Raw genomic sequence first — 16,377 nt, forward strand, 5'->3', positions numbered from 1 at the left:
TCACAGTGTGTTAGATACACTGTCCTTTCCCCCTCTGGGACCGGGTGTCACAGTGTGTTAGATACACTGTCCTTTCCCCCTCTGGGACCGGGTGTCACAGTGTGTTAGATACACTGTCCTTTCCCACTCTGGGACTGGGTGTCACAGTGCGTTAGATACACTGTCCTTTCCCTATCTGGGACTGGGTGTCACAGTGTGTTAGATACACTGTCCTTTCCCCCTCTGGGACCGGGTGTCACAGTGTGTTAGATACACTGTCCTTTCCCCGTCTGGGACTGGGTGTCACAGTGCGTTAGATACACTGTCCTTTCCCCCTCTGGGACCGGGTGTCACAGTGCGTCAGATACACTGTCCTTTCCCCCTCTGGGACCGGGTGTCACAGTGTGTTAGATACACTGTCCTTTCCCCCTCTGGGACCGGGTGTCACAGTGTGTTAGATACACTGTCCTTTCCCACTCTGGGACTGGGTGTCACAGTGCGTTAGATACACTGTCCTTTCCCTATCTGGGACTGGGTGTCACAGTGTGTTAGATACACTGTCCTTTCCCCCTCTGGGACCGGGTGTCACAGTGTGTTAGATACATTGTCCTTTCCCTATCTGGGACTGGGTGTCACAGTGTGTTAGATACACTGTCCTTTCCCTATCTGGGACCGGGTGTCACAGTGTGTTAGATACACTGTCCTTTCCCCCTCTGGGACCGGGTGTCACAGTGTGTTAGATACACTGTCCTTTCCCCCTCTGGGACCGGGTGTCACAGTGTGTTAGATACACTGTCCTTTCCCACTCTGGGACTGGGTGTCACAGTGCGTTAGATACACTGTCCTTTCCCTATCTGGGACTGGGTGTCACAGTGTGTTAGATACACTGTCCTTTCCCCCTCTGGGACCGGGTGTCACAGTGTGTTAGATACACTGTCCTTCCCCAGTCTGGGACCGGGTGTCACAGTGTGTTAGAAACACTGTCCTTTCTCCATCTGGGACCGGGTGTCACAGTGCGTTAGATCCACTGTGATTTCTCCATCTGGGACCGGGTGTCACAGTGTGTTAGATACACTGTCCTTTCCTCCCTCTGGGACCGGGAGTCACAGTGCATTAGATACACTGTCCTTTTCCCCCTCTGGGATTGGATGCCACAGTGCATTAGATACTGGTACCAGGTGTCACAGTGTGTTAGAAACACTGTCCTTTCTCCATCTGGGACCGGGTGTCACAGTGCGTTAGATCCACTGTGATTTCTCCATCTGGGACCGGGTGTCACAGTGTGTTAGATACACTGTCCTTTCTTCCCTCTGGGACCGGGAGTCACAGTGCATTAGATACACTGTCCTTTCCCCCTCTGGGACTGGGTGTCACAGTGCGTTAGATACACTGTCCTTTCCCCCTCTGGGACTGGGTGTCACAGTGTGTTAGATACACCGTCATTTCCCCACTCTGGGACTGGGTATCACAGTGCGTTAGATACACCGTCATTTCCCCACTCTGGGACCGGGTGTCACAGTGCGTTAGATACACTGTCCTTTCCCCCTCTGGGACCGGGTGTCACAGTGCGTCAGATACACTGTCCTTTCCCCCTCTGGGACCGGGTGTCACAGTGTGTTAGATACACTGTCCTTTCCCCCTCTGGGACCGGGTGTCACAGTGTGTTAGATACACTGTCCTTTCCCACTCTGGGACTGGGTGTCACAGTGCGTTAGATACACTGTCCTTTCCCTATCTGGGACTGGGTGTCACAGTGTGTTAGATACACTGTCCTTTCCCCCTCTGGGACCGGGTGTCACAGTGTGTTAGATACATTGTCCTTTCCCTATCTGGGACTGGGTGACACAGTGTGTTAGATACACTGTCCTTTCCCTATCTGGGACCGGGTGTCACAGTGTGTTAGATACACTGTCCTTTCCCCCTCTGGGACCGGGTGTCACAGTGTGTTAGATACACTGTCCTTTCCCCCTCTGGGACCGGGTGTCACAGTGTGTTAGATACACTGTCCTTTCCCACTCTGGGACTGGGTGTCACAGTGCGTTAGATACACTGTCCTTTCCCTATCTGGGACTGGGTGTCACAGTGTGTTAGATACACTGTCCTTTCCCCCTCTGGGACCGGGTGTCACAGTGTGTTAGATACACTGTCCTTTCCCCGTCTGGGACTGGGTGTCACAGTGCGTTAGATCCACTGTCCTTTCCCAGTCTGGGACCGGGTGTCACAGTGTGTTAGAAACACTGTCCTTTCTCCATCTGGGACCGGGTGTCACAGTGCGTTAGATCCACTGTCCTTTCTCCATCTGGGACCGGGTGTCACAGTGTGTTAGATACACTGTCCTTTCCTCCCTCTGGGACCGGGAGTCACAGTGCATTAGATACACTGTCCTTTTCCCCCTCTGGGATTGGATGCCACAGTGCATTAGATACTGGTACCAGGTGTCACAGTGCGTTAGATCCACTGTCCTTTCCCCCTCTGGGACCGGGTGTCACAGTGTGTTAGATACACTGTCCGTTCCCCCTCTGGGACCGGGTGTCACAGTGTGTTAGATACACTGTCCGTTCCCCCTCTGGGACCAGGTGTGACAGTGTGTTAGATACACTGTCCTTTCTCCATCTGGGACCGGGCATCACCCGTGCATTAGATGTACTGTCCTTTCCCCCTCTGGGACCGGGTGTCACAGTGTGTAAGATACACTGTCCTTTCCCCCTCTGGGACCGGGTGTCACAGTGTATTAGATACACTGTCCTTTCCCCCTCTGGGACCGGGTGTCACAGTGTGTTAGATACACTGTCCTTCCCCCTCTGGGACCGGGTGTCACAGTGCGTTAGATACACTGTCCTTTCACCCTTCTGGGACCGAGTGTCACAGCGCGTTAGATACACTGTCCTTTCCCCCTCTGGGACCGGGTGTCACAGTGCGTTAGATACACTGTCCTTTCCCCCTCTGGGACTGGGTGTCACAGTGCGTTAGATACACTGTCCTTTCCCTATCTGGGACTGGGTGTCACAGTGCGTTAGATACACTGTCCATTCCTCCTCTGGGACTGGGTGTCACAGTGTGTCAGATACACTGTCCTTTCCCCCTCTGGGACCGGGCGTCACAGTGCGTGAGATACACTGTCCTTTCCCCCTCTGGGACTGGGTGTCACAGTGCGTTAGATACACCGTCATTTCCCCACTCTGGGACTGGGTGTCACAGTGCGTTAGATACACTGTCCTTTCCCCCCTCTGGGACTGGGTATCACAGTGCGTTAGATACACTGTCCTTTCCCCCTCTGGGACTGGGTGTCACAGTGCGTTAGATACACTGTCCTTTCCCCCTCTGGGAACGGGTGTCACAGTGTGTTAGATACACTGTCCTTTCCTCACTCTGGGACCGGGTGTCACAGTGCGTTAGATACACTGTCCTTTCCCCCTCTGGGACTGGGTGTCACAGTGCGTTAGATACACTGTCCTTTCCCCCTCTGGGACTGGGTGTCACAGTGTGTTAGATACACTGTCCTTTCCTCCCTCTGGGACTGGGTATCACAGTGCGTTAGATACACCGTCATTTCCCCACTCTGGGACCGGGTGTCACAGTGCGTTAGATACACTGTCCTTTCCCCCTCTGGGACCGGGTGTCACAGTGCGTCAGATACACTGTCCTTTCCCCCTCTGGGACCGGGTGTCACAGTGTGTTAGATACACTGTCCTTTCCCCCTCTGGGACCGGGTGTCACAGTGTGTTAGATACACTGTCCTTTCCCACTCTGGGACTGGGTGTCACAGTGCGTTAGATACACTGTCCTTTCCCTATCTGGGACTGGGTGTCACAGTGTGTTAGATACACTGTCCTTTCCCCCTCTGGGACCGGGTGTCACAGTGTGTTAGATACATTGTCCTTTCCCTATCTGGGACTGGGTGACACAGTGTGTTAGATACACTGTCCTTTCCCTATCTGGGACCGGGTGTCACAGTGTGTTAGATACACTGTCCTTTCCCCCTCTGGGACCGGGTGTCACAGTGTGTTAGATACACTGTCCTTTCCCCCTCTGGGACCGGGTGTCACAGTGTGTTAGATACACTGTCCTTTCCCACTCTGGGACTGGGTGTCACAGTGCGTTAGATACACTGTCCTTTCCCTATCTGGGACTGGGTGTCACAGTGTGTTAGATACACTGTCCTTTCCCCCTCTGGGACCGGGTGTCACAGTGTGTTAGATACACTGTCCTTTCCCCGTCTGGGACTGGGTGTCACAGTGCGTTAGATCCACTGTCCTTTCCCAGTCTGGGACCGGGTGTCACAGTGTGTTAGAAACACTGTCCTTTCTCCATCTGGGACCGGGTGTCACAGTGCGTTAGATCCACTGTCCTTTCTCCATCTGGGACCGGGTGTCACAGTGTGTTAGATACACTGTCCTTTCCTCCCTCTGGGACCGGGAGTCACAGTGCATTAGATACACTGTCCTTTTCCCCCTCTGGGATTGGATGCCACAGTGCATTAGATACTGGTACCAGGTGTCACAGTGCGTTAGATCCACTGTCCTTTCCCCCTCTGGGACCGGGTGTCACAGTGTGTTAGATACACTGTCCTTTCCCCCTCTGGGACCGGGTGTCACAGTGTGTTAGATACACTGTCCTTCCCCCTCTGGGACCGGGTGTCACAGTGCGTTAGATACACTGTCCTTTCACCCCTCTGGGACCGAGTGTCACAGCGCGTTAGATACACTGTCCTTTCCCCCTCTGGGACCAGGTGTCACAGTGTGTTCCAAACACTGTCCTTTCCCCCTCTGGGACCGGGTGTCACAGTGTGTGCGATACACTGTCCTTTCCCCCCTCTGGGACTGGGTATCACAGTGCGTTAGATACACCGTCATTTCCTCACTCTGGGACCGGGTGTCACAGTGCGTTAGATACACTGTCCTTTCTCCCTCTGGGACTGGGTGTCACAGTGTGTTAGATACACTGTCCTTTCCCCCTCTGGGACTGGGTGTCACAGTGTGTTAGATACACTGTCCTTTCCTACCTCTGGGACTGGGTATCACAGTGCGTTAGATACACCGTCATTTCCCCACTCTGGGACCGGTTGTCACAGTGCTTTAGATACACTGTCCTTTCCCCCTCTGGGACCGGGTGTCACAGTGCGTCAGATACACTGTCCTTTCCCCCTCTGGGACCGGGTGTCACAGTGTGTTAGATACATTGTCCTTTCCCTATCTGGGACTGGGTGTCACAGTGTGTTAGATACACTGTCCTTTCCCTATCTGGGACCGGGTGTCACAGTGTGTTAGATACACTGTCCTTTCCCCCTCTGGGACCGGGTGTCACAGTGTGTTAGATACACTGTCCTTTCCCCCTCTGGGACCGGGTGTCACAGTGTGTTAGATACACTGTCCTTTCCCACTCTGGGACTGGGTGTCACAGTGCGTTAGATACACTGTCCTTTCCCTATCTGGGACTGGGTGTCACAGTGTGTTAGATACACTGTCCTTTCCCCCTCTGGGACCGGGTGTCACAGTGTGTTAGATACACTGTCCTTTCCCCGTCTGGGACTGGGTGTCACAGTGCGTTAGATCCACTGTCCTTTCCCAGTCTGGGACCGGGTGTCACAGTGTGTTAGAAACACTGTCCTTTCTCCATCTGGGACCGGGTGTCACAGTGCGTTAGATCCACTGTCCTTTCTCCATCTGGGACCGGGTGTCACAGTGTGTTAGATACACTGTCCTTTCCTCCCTCTGGGACCGGGAGTCACAGTGCATTAGATACACTGTCCTTTTCCCCCTCTGGGATTGGATGCCACAGTGCATTAGATACTGGTACCAGGTGTCACAGTGCGTTAGATCCACTGTCCTTTCCCCCTCTGGGACCGGGTGTCACAGTGTGTTAGATACACTGTCCTTTCTCCATCTGGGACCGGGCATCACCCGTGCATTAGATGTACTGTCCTTTCCCCCTCTGGGACCGGGTGTCACAGTGTGTAAGATACACTGTCCTTTCCCCCTCTGGGACCGGGTGTCACAGTGTGTTAGATACACTGTCCGTTCCCCCTCTGGGACCAGGTGTGACAGTGTGTTAGATACACTGTCCTTTCTCCATCTGGGACCGGGCATCACCCGTGCATTAGATGTACTGTCCTTTCCCCCTCTGGGACCGGGTGTCACAGTGTGTTAGATACACTGTCCTTTCCCCCTCTGGGACCGGGTGTCACAGTGTGTTAGATACACTGTCCTTCCCCCTCTGGGACCGGGTGTCACAGTGCGTTAGATACACTGTCCTTTCACCCCTCTGGGACCGAGTGTCACAGCGCGTTAGATACACTGTCCTTTCCCCCTCTGGGACCAGGTGTCACAGTGTGTTCCAAACACTGTCCTTTCCCCCTCTGGGACCGGGTGTCACAGTGTGTTAGATACACTGTCCTTTCCCCCTCTGGGACCAGGTGTCACAGTGTGTGCGATACACTGTCCTTTCCCCCCTCTGGGACTGGGTATCACAGTGCGTTAGATACACCGTCATTTCCTCACTCTGGGACCGGGTGTCACAGTGCGTTAGATACACTGTCCTTTCTCCATCTGGGACCGGGCATCACCCGTGCATTAGATGTACTGTCCTTTCCCCCTCTGGGACCGGGTGTCACAGTGTGTAAGATACACTGTCCTTTCCCCCTCTGGGACCGGGTGTCACAGTGTGTTAGATACACTGTCCGTTCCCCCTCTGGGACCAGGTGTGACAGTGTGTTAGATACACTGTCCTTTCTCCATCTGGGACCGGGCATCACCCGTGCATTAGATGTACTGTCCTTTCCCCCTCTGGGACCGGGTGTCACAGTGTGTTAGATACACTGTCCTTTCCCCCTCTGGGACCGGGTGTCACAGTGTGTTAGATACACTGTCCTTCCCCCTCTGGGACCGGGTGTCACAGTGCGTTAGATACACTGTCCTTTCACCCCTCTGGGACCGAGTGTCACAGCGCGTTAGATACACTGTCCTTTCCCCCTCTGGGACCAGGTGTCACAGTGTGTTCCAAACACTGTCCTTTCCCCCTCTGGGACCGGGTGTCACAGTGTGTTAGATACACTGTCCTTTCCCCCTCTGGGACCAGGTGTCACAGTGTGTGCGATACACTGTCCTTTCCCCCCTCTGGGACTGGGTATCACAGTGCGTTAGATACACCGTCATTTCCTCACTCTGGGACCGGGTGTCACAGTGCGTTAGATACACTGTCCTTTCTCCCTCTGGGACTGGGTGTCACAGTGTGTTAGATACACTGTCCTTTCCCCCTCTGGGACTGGGTGTCACAGTGTGTTAGATACACTGTCCTTTCCTACCTCTGGGACTGGGTATCACAGTGCGTTAGATACACCGTCATTTCCCCACTCTGGGACCGGTTGTCACAGTGCTTTAGATACACTGTCCTTTCCCCCTCTGGGACCGGGTGTCACAGTGCGTCAGATACACTGTCCTTTCCCCCTCTGGGACCGGGTGTCACAGTGTGTTAGATACATTGTCCTTTCCCTATCTGGGACTGGGTGTCACAGTGTGTTAGATACACTGTCCTTTCCCTATCTGGGACCGGGTGTCACAGTGTGTTAGATACACTGTCCTTTCCCCCTCTGGGACCGGGTGTCACAGTGTGTTAGATACACTGTCCTTTCCCCCTCTGGGACCGGGTGTCACAGTGTGTTAGATACACTGTCCTTTCCCACTCTGGGACTGGGTGTCACAGTGCGTTAGATACACTGTCCTTTCCCTATCTGGGACTGGGTGTCACAGTGTGTTAGATACACTGTCCTTTCCCCCTCTGGGACCGGGTGTCACAGTGTGTTAGATACACTGTCCTTTCCCCGTCTGGGACTGGGTGTCACAGTGCGTTAGATCCACTGTCCTTTCCCAGTCTGGGACCGGGTGTCACAGTGTGTTAGAAACACTGTCCTTTCTCCATCTGGGACCGGGTGTCACAGTGCGTTAGATCCACTGTGATTTCTCCATCTGGGACCGGGTGTCACAGTGTGTTAGATACACTGTCCTTTCCTCCCTCTGGGACCGGGAGTCACAGTGCATTAGATACACTGTCCTTTTCCCCCTCTGGGATTGGATGCCACAGTGCATTAGATACTGGTACCAGGTGTCACAGTGCGTTAGATCCACTGTCCTTTCCCCCTCTGGGACCGGGTGTCACAGTGTGTTAGATACACTGTCCGTTCCCCCTCTGGGACCAGGTGTGACAGTGTGTTAGATACACTGTCCTTTCTCCATCTGGGACCGGGCATCACCCGTGCATTAGATGTACTGTCCTTTCCCCCTCTGGGACCGGGTGTCACAGTGTGTAAGATACACTGTCCTTTCCCCCTCTGGGACCGGGTGTCACAGTGTGTTAGATACACTGTCCTTTCCCCCTCTGGGACCGGGTGTCACAGTGTGTTAGATACACTGTCCTTCCCCCTCTGGGACCGGGTGTCACAGTGCGTTAGATACACTGTCCTTTCACCCTTCTGGGAACGAGTGTCACAGCGCGTTAGATACACTGTCCTTTCCCCCTCTGGGACCGGGTGTCACAGTGCGTTAGATACACTGTCCTTTCCCCCTCTGGGACTGGGTGTCACAGTGCGTTAGATACACTGTCCTTTCCCTATCTGGGACTGGGTGTCACAGTGCGTTAGATACACTGTCCATTCCTCCTCTGGGACTGGGTGTCACAGTGTGTCAGATACACTGTCCTTTCCCCCTCTGGGACCGGGCGTCACAGTGCGTGAGATACACTGTCCTTTCCCCCTCTGGGACTGGGTGTCACAGTGCGTTAGATACACCGTCATTTCCCCACTCTGGGACTGGGTGTCACAGTGCGTTAGATACACTGTCCTTTCCGCCCTCTGGGACCGGGTATCACAGTGCGTTAGATACACCGTCATTTCCTCACTCTGGGACCGGGTGTCACAGTGCGTTAGATACACTGTCCTTTCCCCCTCTGGGACTGGGTGTCACAGTGCGTTAGATACACTGTCCTTTCCCCCTCTGGGACTGGGTGTCACAGTGTGTTAGATACACTGTCCTTTCCTCCCTCTGGGACTGGGTATCACAGTGCGTTAGATACACCGTCATTTCCCCACTCTGGGACCGGGTGTCACAGTGCGTTAGATACACTGTCCTTTCCCCCTCTGGGACCGGGTGTCACAGTGCGTCAGATACACTGTCCTTTCCCCCTCTGGGACCGGGTGTCACAGTGTGTTAGATACACTGTCCTTTCCCCCTCTGGGACCGGGTGTCACAGTGTGTTAGATACACTGTCCTTTCCCACTCTGGGACTGGGTGTCACAGTGTGTTAGATACACTGTCCTTTCCCCCTCTGGGACCGGGTGTCACAGTGTGTTAGATACACTGTCCTTTCCCACTCTGGGACTGGGTGTCACAGTGCGTTAGATACACTGTCCTTTCCCTATCTGGGACTGGGTGTCACAGTGTGTTAGATACACTGTCCTTTCCCCCTCTGGGACCGGGTGTCACAGTGTGTTAGATACATTGTCCTTTCCCTATCTGGGACTGGGTGTCACAGTGTGTTAGATACACTGTCCTTTCCCTATCTGGGACCGGGTGTCACAGTGTGTTAGATACACTGTCCTTTCCCCCTCTGGGACCGGGTGTCACAGTGTGTTAGATACACTGTCCTTTCCCCCTCTGGGACCGGGTGTCACAGTGTGTTAGATACACTGTCCTTTCCCACTCTGGGACTGGGTGTCACAGTGCGTTAGATACACTGTCCTTTCCCTATCTGGGACTGGGTGTCACAGTGTGTTAGATACACTGTCCTTTCCCCCTCTGGGACCGGGTGTCACAGTGTGTTAGATACACTGTCCTTTCCCCGTCTGGGACTGGGTGTCACAGTGCGTTAGATCCACTGTCCTTTCCCAGTCTGGGACCGGGTGTCACAGTGTGTTAGAAACACTGTCCTTTCTCCATCTGGGACCGGGTGTCACAGTGCGTTAGATCCACTGTCCTTTCTCCATCTGGGACCGGGTGTCACAGTGTGTTAGATACACTGTCCTTTCCTCCCTCTGGGACCGGGAGTCACAGTGCATTAGATACACTGTCCTTTTCCCCCTCTGGGATTGGATGCCACAGTGCATTAGATACTGGTACCAGGTGTCACAGTGCGTTAGATCCACTGTCCTTTCCCCCTCTGGGACCGGGTGTCACAGTGTGTTAGATACACTGTCCGTTCCCCCTCTGGGACCAGGTGTGACAGTGTGTTAGATACACTGTCCTTTCTCCATCTGGGACCGGGCATCACCCGTGCATTAGATGTACTGTCCTTTCCCCCTCTGGGACCGGGTGTCACAGTGTGTAAGATACACTGTCCTTTCCCCCTCTGGGACCGGGTGTCACAGTGTGTTAGATACACTGTCCTTTCCCCCTCTGGGACCGGGTGTCACAGTGTGTTAGATACACTGTCCTTCCCCCTCTGGGACCGGGTGTCACAGTGCGTTAGATACACTGTCCTTTCACCCCTCTGGGACCGAGTGTCACAGCGCGTTAGATACACTGTCCTTTCCCCCTCTGGGACCAGGTGTCACAGTGTGTTCCAAACACTGTCCTTTCCCCCTCTGGGACCGGGTGTCACAGTGTGTTAGATACACTGTCCTTTCCCCCTCTGGGACCAGGTGTCACAGTGTGTGCGATACACTGTCCTTTCCCCCCTCTGGGACTGGGTATCACAGTGCGTTAGATACACCGTCATTTCCTCACTCTGGGACCGGGTGTCACAGTGCGTTAGATACACTGTCCTTTCTCCCTCTGGGACTGGGTGTCACAGTGTGTTAGATACACTGTCCTTTCCCCCTCTGGGACTGGGTGTCACAGTGTGTTAGATACACTGTCCTTTCCTACCTCTGGGACTGGGTATCACAGTGCGTTAGATACACCGTCATTTCCCCACTCTGGGACCGGTTGTCACAGTGCTTTAGATACACTGTCCTTTCCCCCTCTGGGACCGGGTGTCACAGTGCGTCAGATACACTGTCCTTTCCCCCTCTGGGACCGGGTGTCACAGTGTGTTAGATACATTGTCCTTTCCCTATCTGGGACTGGGTGTCACAGTGCGTTAGATACACTGTCCTTTCCCTATCTGGGACCGGGTGTCACAGTGTGTTAGAAACACTGTCCTTTCTCCATCTGGGACCGGGTGTCACAGTGCGTTAGATCCACTGTGATTTCTCCATCTGGGACCGGGTGTCACAGTGTGTTAGATACACTGTCCTTTCCCCCTCTGGGACCGGGTGTCACAGTGTGTAAGATACACTGTCCTTTCCCCCTCTGGGACCGGGTGTCACAGTGTGTTAGATACACTGTCCTTTCCCCCTCTGGGACCGGGTGTCACAGTGTGTTAGATACACTGTCCTTCCCCCTCTGGGACCGGGTGTCACAGTGCGTTAGATACACTGTCCTTTCACCCTTCTGGAACCGAGTGTCACAGTGTGTTAGATACACTGTCCTTTCCCCCTCTGGGACCGGGTGTCACAGTGCGTTAGATACACTGTCCTTTCCCCCTCTGGGACTGGGTGTCACAGTGCGTTAGATACACTGTCCTTTCCCTATCTGGGACTGGGTGTCACAGTGCGTTAGATACACTGTCCATTCCTCCTCTGGGACTGGGTGTCACAGTGTGTCAGATACACTGTCCTTTCCCCCTCTGGGACCGGGCGTCACAGTGCGTGAGATACACTGTCCTTTCCCCCTCTGGGACTGGGTGTCACAGTGCGTTAGATACACCGTCATTTCCTCCCTCTGGGACTGGGTGTCACAGTGTGTTAGATACACTGTCCTTTCCCCCTCTGGGACCGGGTGTCACAGTGTGTTAGATACACTGTCCTTTCCCCCCTCTGGGACCGGGTGTCACAGTGTGTTAGATACACTGTCCTTTCCCCTTCTGGGACAGGGTGTCACAGTGTGTTAGATACACTGTCCTTTCACTCTCTGGGACTGGGTGTCACAGTGTGTTAGATACACTGTCCTTTCCTCCCTCTGGGACCGGGTGTCACAGTGCGTTAGATACACTGTCTTTTCCCCCTCTGGGACCGGGAGTCTCAGTGTGTTAGACACACTGTCCTTTCCCCCTCTGGGACCAGGTGTTACAGTGTGTTAGATACACTGTCCTTTCACTCTCTGGGACTGGGTGTCACAGTGTGTTAGATACACTGTCCTTTCCTCCCTCTGGGACCGGGTGTCACAGTGCGTTAGATACACTGTCTTTTCCCCCTCTGGGACCGGGAGTCTCAGTGTGTTAGACACACTGTCCTTTCCCCCTCTGGGACCGGGTGTAACACGTGTTAGATAAAATAACAGAATCGCAGAATCGGTAGAGCATAGTCGGAGGCCATTTGGCCCATCTTGTCCGCACTGGCTTTCTGAAAGCACAGTTCCCTCAGTTCCACTCCCCTGCCTTCCCCCTGTTATCTTTCACATTCTTCCTTTTCAGAGAACTGTCGAATTCCCCTTTCGAATGCTTCAATTAAACCTGCCTCCCCCACAATATCAGGCAGTGCATTCCAGGCCTTCACCACTCGCTGCGTGAAAAAGTTTTTCCTCGTGTCGCGTTTGCTTCTCTTACCTATTACTTTAAATCCGTACCCTCTCGTTCCCAATCCTTTCACAAGTGGGAACAGTTTCTCTCGATCTACTCTGTCCAGACCCCTTATGATTTTGAAGACCTCTATCAAATCTCCTCTCAGCCTTCTCTTCTCCAAGGAAAACAATCCTAATTTCTCCAATCTATCTTCATAACTGATGTTCCTCATCCCTGGAACCAATCTCCTGAATCTTTTCTGTACTCTCTCCAATACCCTCAACTCTTTCCTAAAGTACGGTGCCCAGAATTGGACACAACATTCCAGCTGAGGCTGAACTAGTGTCTTATTCAAGTTCAACATAACTGACCTGAAACGTTAACTCTGCTTCTGCCTTTGCTCCATGACCTTCTGGTCGGTTATTATCTGTGACCTTGTCCTATCTACACCTTCTTCTTTGTTATCTCTTGCCCCACCCCCACTTTACTTGCTTCAAACCTTTCACATTTCTAACATTTGCCAGTTCTGAAGAGGGGTCACTGACCTGAAACATTAACTCTGCTTCTCTCTCCACAGATGCTGCCAGACCTGCCGAGTATTTCCAGCATTTATTATTTTTATTTCAATATAACTTCTTTGCTCTTGTACTCTATGCCCCTATTAATCAAGCCCAGGATACTGTATGCTTTATTAACCGCTCTCTCAACCTGTCCTGCCAACTTCAATGACTTATACACATATGCACCCAGCTCCCCCTTCTCCTGAACCCCCTTTAGAATTGTACCCTTGATTCTATATTTTCTCTCCTTGTTCTTCCTATCAAAATGAATCACCTCACATTTCTCTGCATTGAACTTCATCTGCCACCTGTCCGCCCATTCCACCAACTTGTCTATGTCCTTTTGAAGTTCTACACTACCCTCCCTCACCGTTCACAATGCTTTCAATTTTCGTATCATCTGCAGACTTTCAAATTGTGCCCTGTACACCTATTTCTAGGTCATTAATATTTTTTTTATTCTTTCATGGGATGTGGGCGTCGCTGGCCAGGCCAGCATTTATTACCCATCCCTAATTGCCCTTGAACTGAGTGGCTTGCTAGGCCATTTCAAGGGCATGTAAGATTCAACCACATTGCTGTGGATCTGGAGTCACCAGACCAGGTAAGGACAACAGATTTCCTTCCCTAAAGGACATTAGTGAACCAGATGGGTTTTTTACAACAATCGACAATGATTTCAGGGCCATCATTAGACTAGCTTTAAATTCCAAATTTTTATATATATATATCAGGAAAAGCAAGTATAGATCCTTACCCTTAGGGAAATCTGGGAGCTTTGTGTGTTGGAGATAAGGTGAGGCGTTTCCTGTAGATGGATCAATCTGGGATAAAGGGAGCTTCTGCGTGATGTGAAGTTCTGGCAGTAACACTTGGGCAGCAGCAAGTTTTACTTTCACTCTCAAAGCAGCATAATACTGGGTGGGGCCTGACAGGCAGTTCATTTCTTCCTGGAGGTTCAGGCCGCAGTGTGTTGATCAATTGTGAGATTATTACTGAGACACAAAAAATACAGCACTTATTACAGTTCCATAATAAACTCATAAAAACTGGTTTCCCGCAGTGCGAAGTATATCAGGCTGGGCTTCTGTTCGCTGGATTGCTGACAGTCCACAAGGCCTATAACTTGTGAAGAATTTAGATTGGGGGGCGGCTGATTGAGGGTAAATCAACATCTAACATGTGGGAGTCTTTCAAACGTCAGTTGATTAAAATCCAGGACCAGCATGTTCCTGTGAGGAACAAGGATAAGTTTGGCAAGTTTCGGGAAGCTTGGATAACGCGGGATATTGTGAGCCGAGTCAAAAAGAAAAAGGAAGCATTCGTAAGGGCTGGAAGGCTAGGAACAGACGAATCCCTTGAGGAATATAAAGACAGTAGGAAGGAACTTAAGCAAGGAGTTAGGAGGGCTAAAAGGGGTCATGAGAAGTCATTGGCAAACAGGATTAAGGAAAATCCCAAGGCTTTTTATACGAATATAAAGAGCAAGAGGGTAACCAGGGAAAGGGTTGGCCCACTCAAGGACAGAGATGGGAATCTATGTGTGGAGCCAGAGGAAATGGGCGAGGTACTAAATGAGTACTTTGCATCAGTATTCACCAAGGAGAAGGACATGGTGGATGATGAGCCTAGGGAAGGGAGTGTAGATAGTCTCAGTCATCTCATTGTCAAAAAGGAGGAGGTGTTGGGTGTCTTGCAAAGCATTAAGGTAGATAAGTCCCCAGGGCCTGATGGGATCCCCCCTAGAATACTGAGGGAGGCAAGGGAAGAAATTGCTGGGGCCTTGACAGAAATCTTTGCATCCTCATTGGCTACAGGTGAGGTCCCAGAGGACTGGAGAATAGCCAATGTTGTTCCTTTGCTTAAGAAGGGTAGCAAGGATAATCCAGGAAGTTATAGGCCGGTGAGCCTTACAGCAGTGGTAGGGAAACTATTAGAGAGGATTCTTCGTGACAGAATTTACTCCCATTTGGAAACAAACAAACTTATTAGCGAGAGACAGCATGGTTTTGTGAAGGGGAGGTTGTGTCTCACTAATTTGATTTGAGTTTTTTGAGGAAGTGACGAAGATGATTGATGAAGGAAGGGCAGTGGATGTTATCTGTATGGACTTTAGTAAAGCCTTTGACTAGGTCCCTCATGGCAGACTGGTACAAAAGGTGAAGTCACATGGGATCAGAGGGGAGCTGGCAAGATGGATACTGAACTGGCTCGGTCATAGAAGACAGAGGGTATCAGTGGAAAGGTGCTTTTCTGAATGGAGGGATGTGACTTGTGGTGTTCCGCAGGGATCAGTGCTGGGACCTTTGCTGTTTGTAGTATAGAGAATGATTTGGAGGAAAATGTAGCTGGTCTGATTACTAAGTTTGCGGACAACACAAAGTTTGGTGGAGTTGTGGACAGTGATGAGGATTGTCAGAGGATACAGCAGGATATAGATCGGTTGGAGACTTGGGCGGAGAAATGGCAGATGGAGTTTAATTCGGACAAATGTGAGGTAATGCATTTTGGAAGGTCTAATGCAGGTTGGAAGTATACAGTAAATGGCAGAACCCTTCGGAGTATTGACAGGCAGAGAGATCTGGGCATACAGGTTCACAGGTCACGGAAAGTGGCAGCGCAGGTGGATAAGGTAGTCAAGAAGGCATACGGCATGCTTGCCTTCATTGGTCGGGGCATAGAGTATAAAAATAGGCAAGTCATGCTGCAGCTGTACAGAACCTTAGTTAGGATACACTTAGAATATTGCGTGCAATTCTGGTCGCCACACTACCAGAAGGACGTGGAGGCTTTGGAGAGGGTACAGAGGAGGTTTACCAGGATGTTGCCTGGTCTGGAGGGCATTAGCTATGAGGAGAGGTTGGATAAACTCGGATTGTTGTCACTGGAACGACGGAGGTGGAGGGGCGACATGATAGAGGTTTACAAAGTTATAAGCGGCATGGACAGAGTGGATAGTCAGAAGCTTTTTCCCGGGGTGGAAGAGTCAGTTACTAGGGGACATAGGTTTAAGGTGCGAGGGGCAAAGTTTAGAGGGGATGTGCGAGGCAAGTTCTTTACACAGACGGTGGTGAGTGCCTGGAACCTGCTGCCAGGGGAGGTGGTGGAAGCAGGTACGATAGCGACGTTTAAGAGACATCTTGACAAATACATGATTAGGATGGGAATAGAGGGATGTGGACCCCGGAAGTGCAGAAGGTTTTAGTTTCGGCAGGCATCAAGATCGGCGCAGGCTTGGAGGGCCAAATGGCCTGTTCCTGTGCTGTACTGTTCTTTGTTCTTTGTGTCTTGTTCTGCATGTGAGCTCTGA

At 51.9% G+C, this 16,377-nt stretch overlaps 1 protein-coding gene across 1 annotated transcript in view; it reads right to left on the reverse strand.

Annotated features, from left to right (window-relative positions):
* The window catches only part of LOC137363926 (interferon-inducible GTPase 5-like), a 32,274-nt gene extending 18,093 nt beyond the window's left edge, over window positions 1-14,181 (reverse strand). The window contains exon 1 of the mRNA XM_068027427.1: window positions 13,825-14,181. The gene's annotated coding sequence lies outside the window, so the exon portion shown is untranslated. The remainder of the gene's footprint in view (window positions 1-13,824) is intronic.
* Window positions 14,182-16,377: the final 2,196 nt, after the last annotated feature.

This window comes from Heterodontus francisci, unplaced genomic scaffold (genome assembly GCF_036365525.1).
Source record: "Heterodontus francisci isolate sHetFra1 unplaced genomic scaffold, sHetFra1.hap1 HAP1_SCAFFOLD_645, whole genome shotgun sequence".
Classification (NCBI taxonomy): domain Eukaryota; kingdom Metazoa; phylum Chordata; class Chondrichthyes; order Heterodontiformes; family Heterodontidae; genus Heterodontus; species Heterodontus francisci.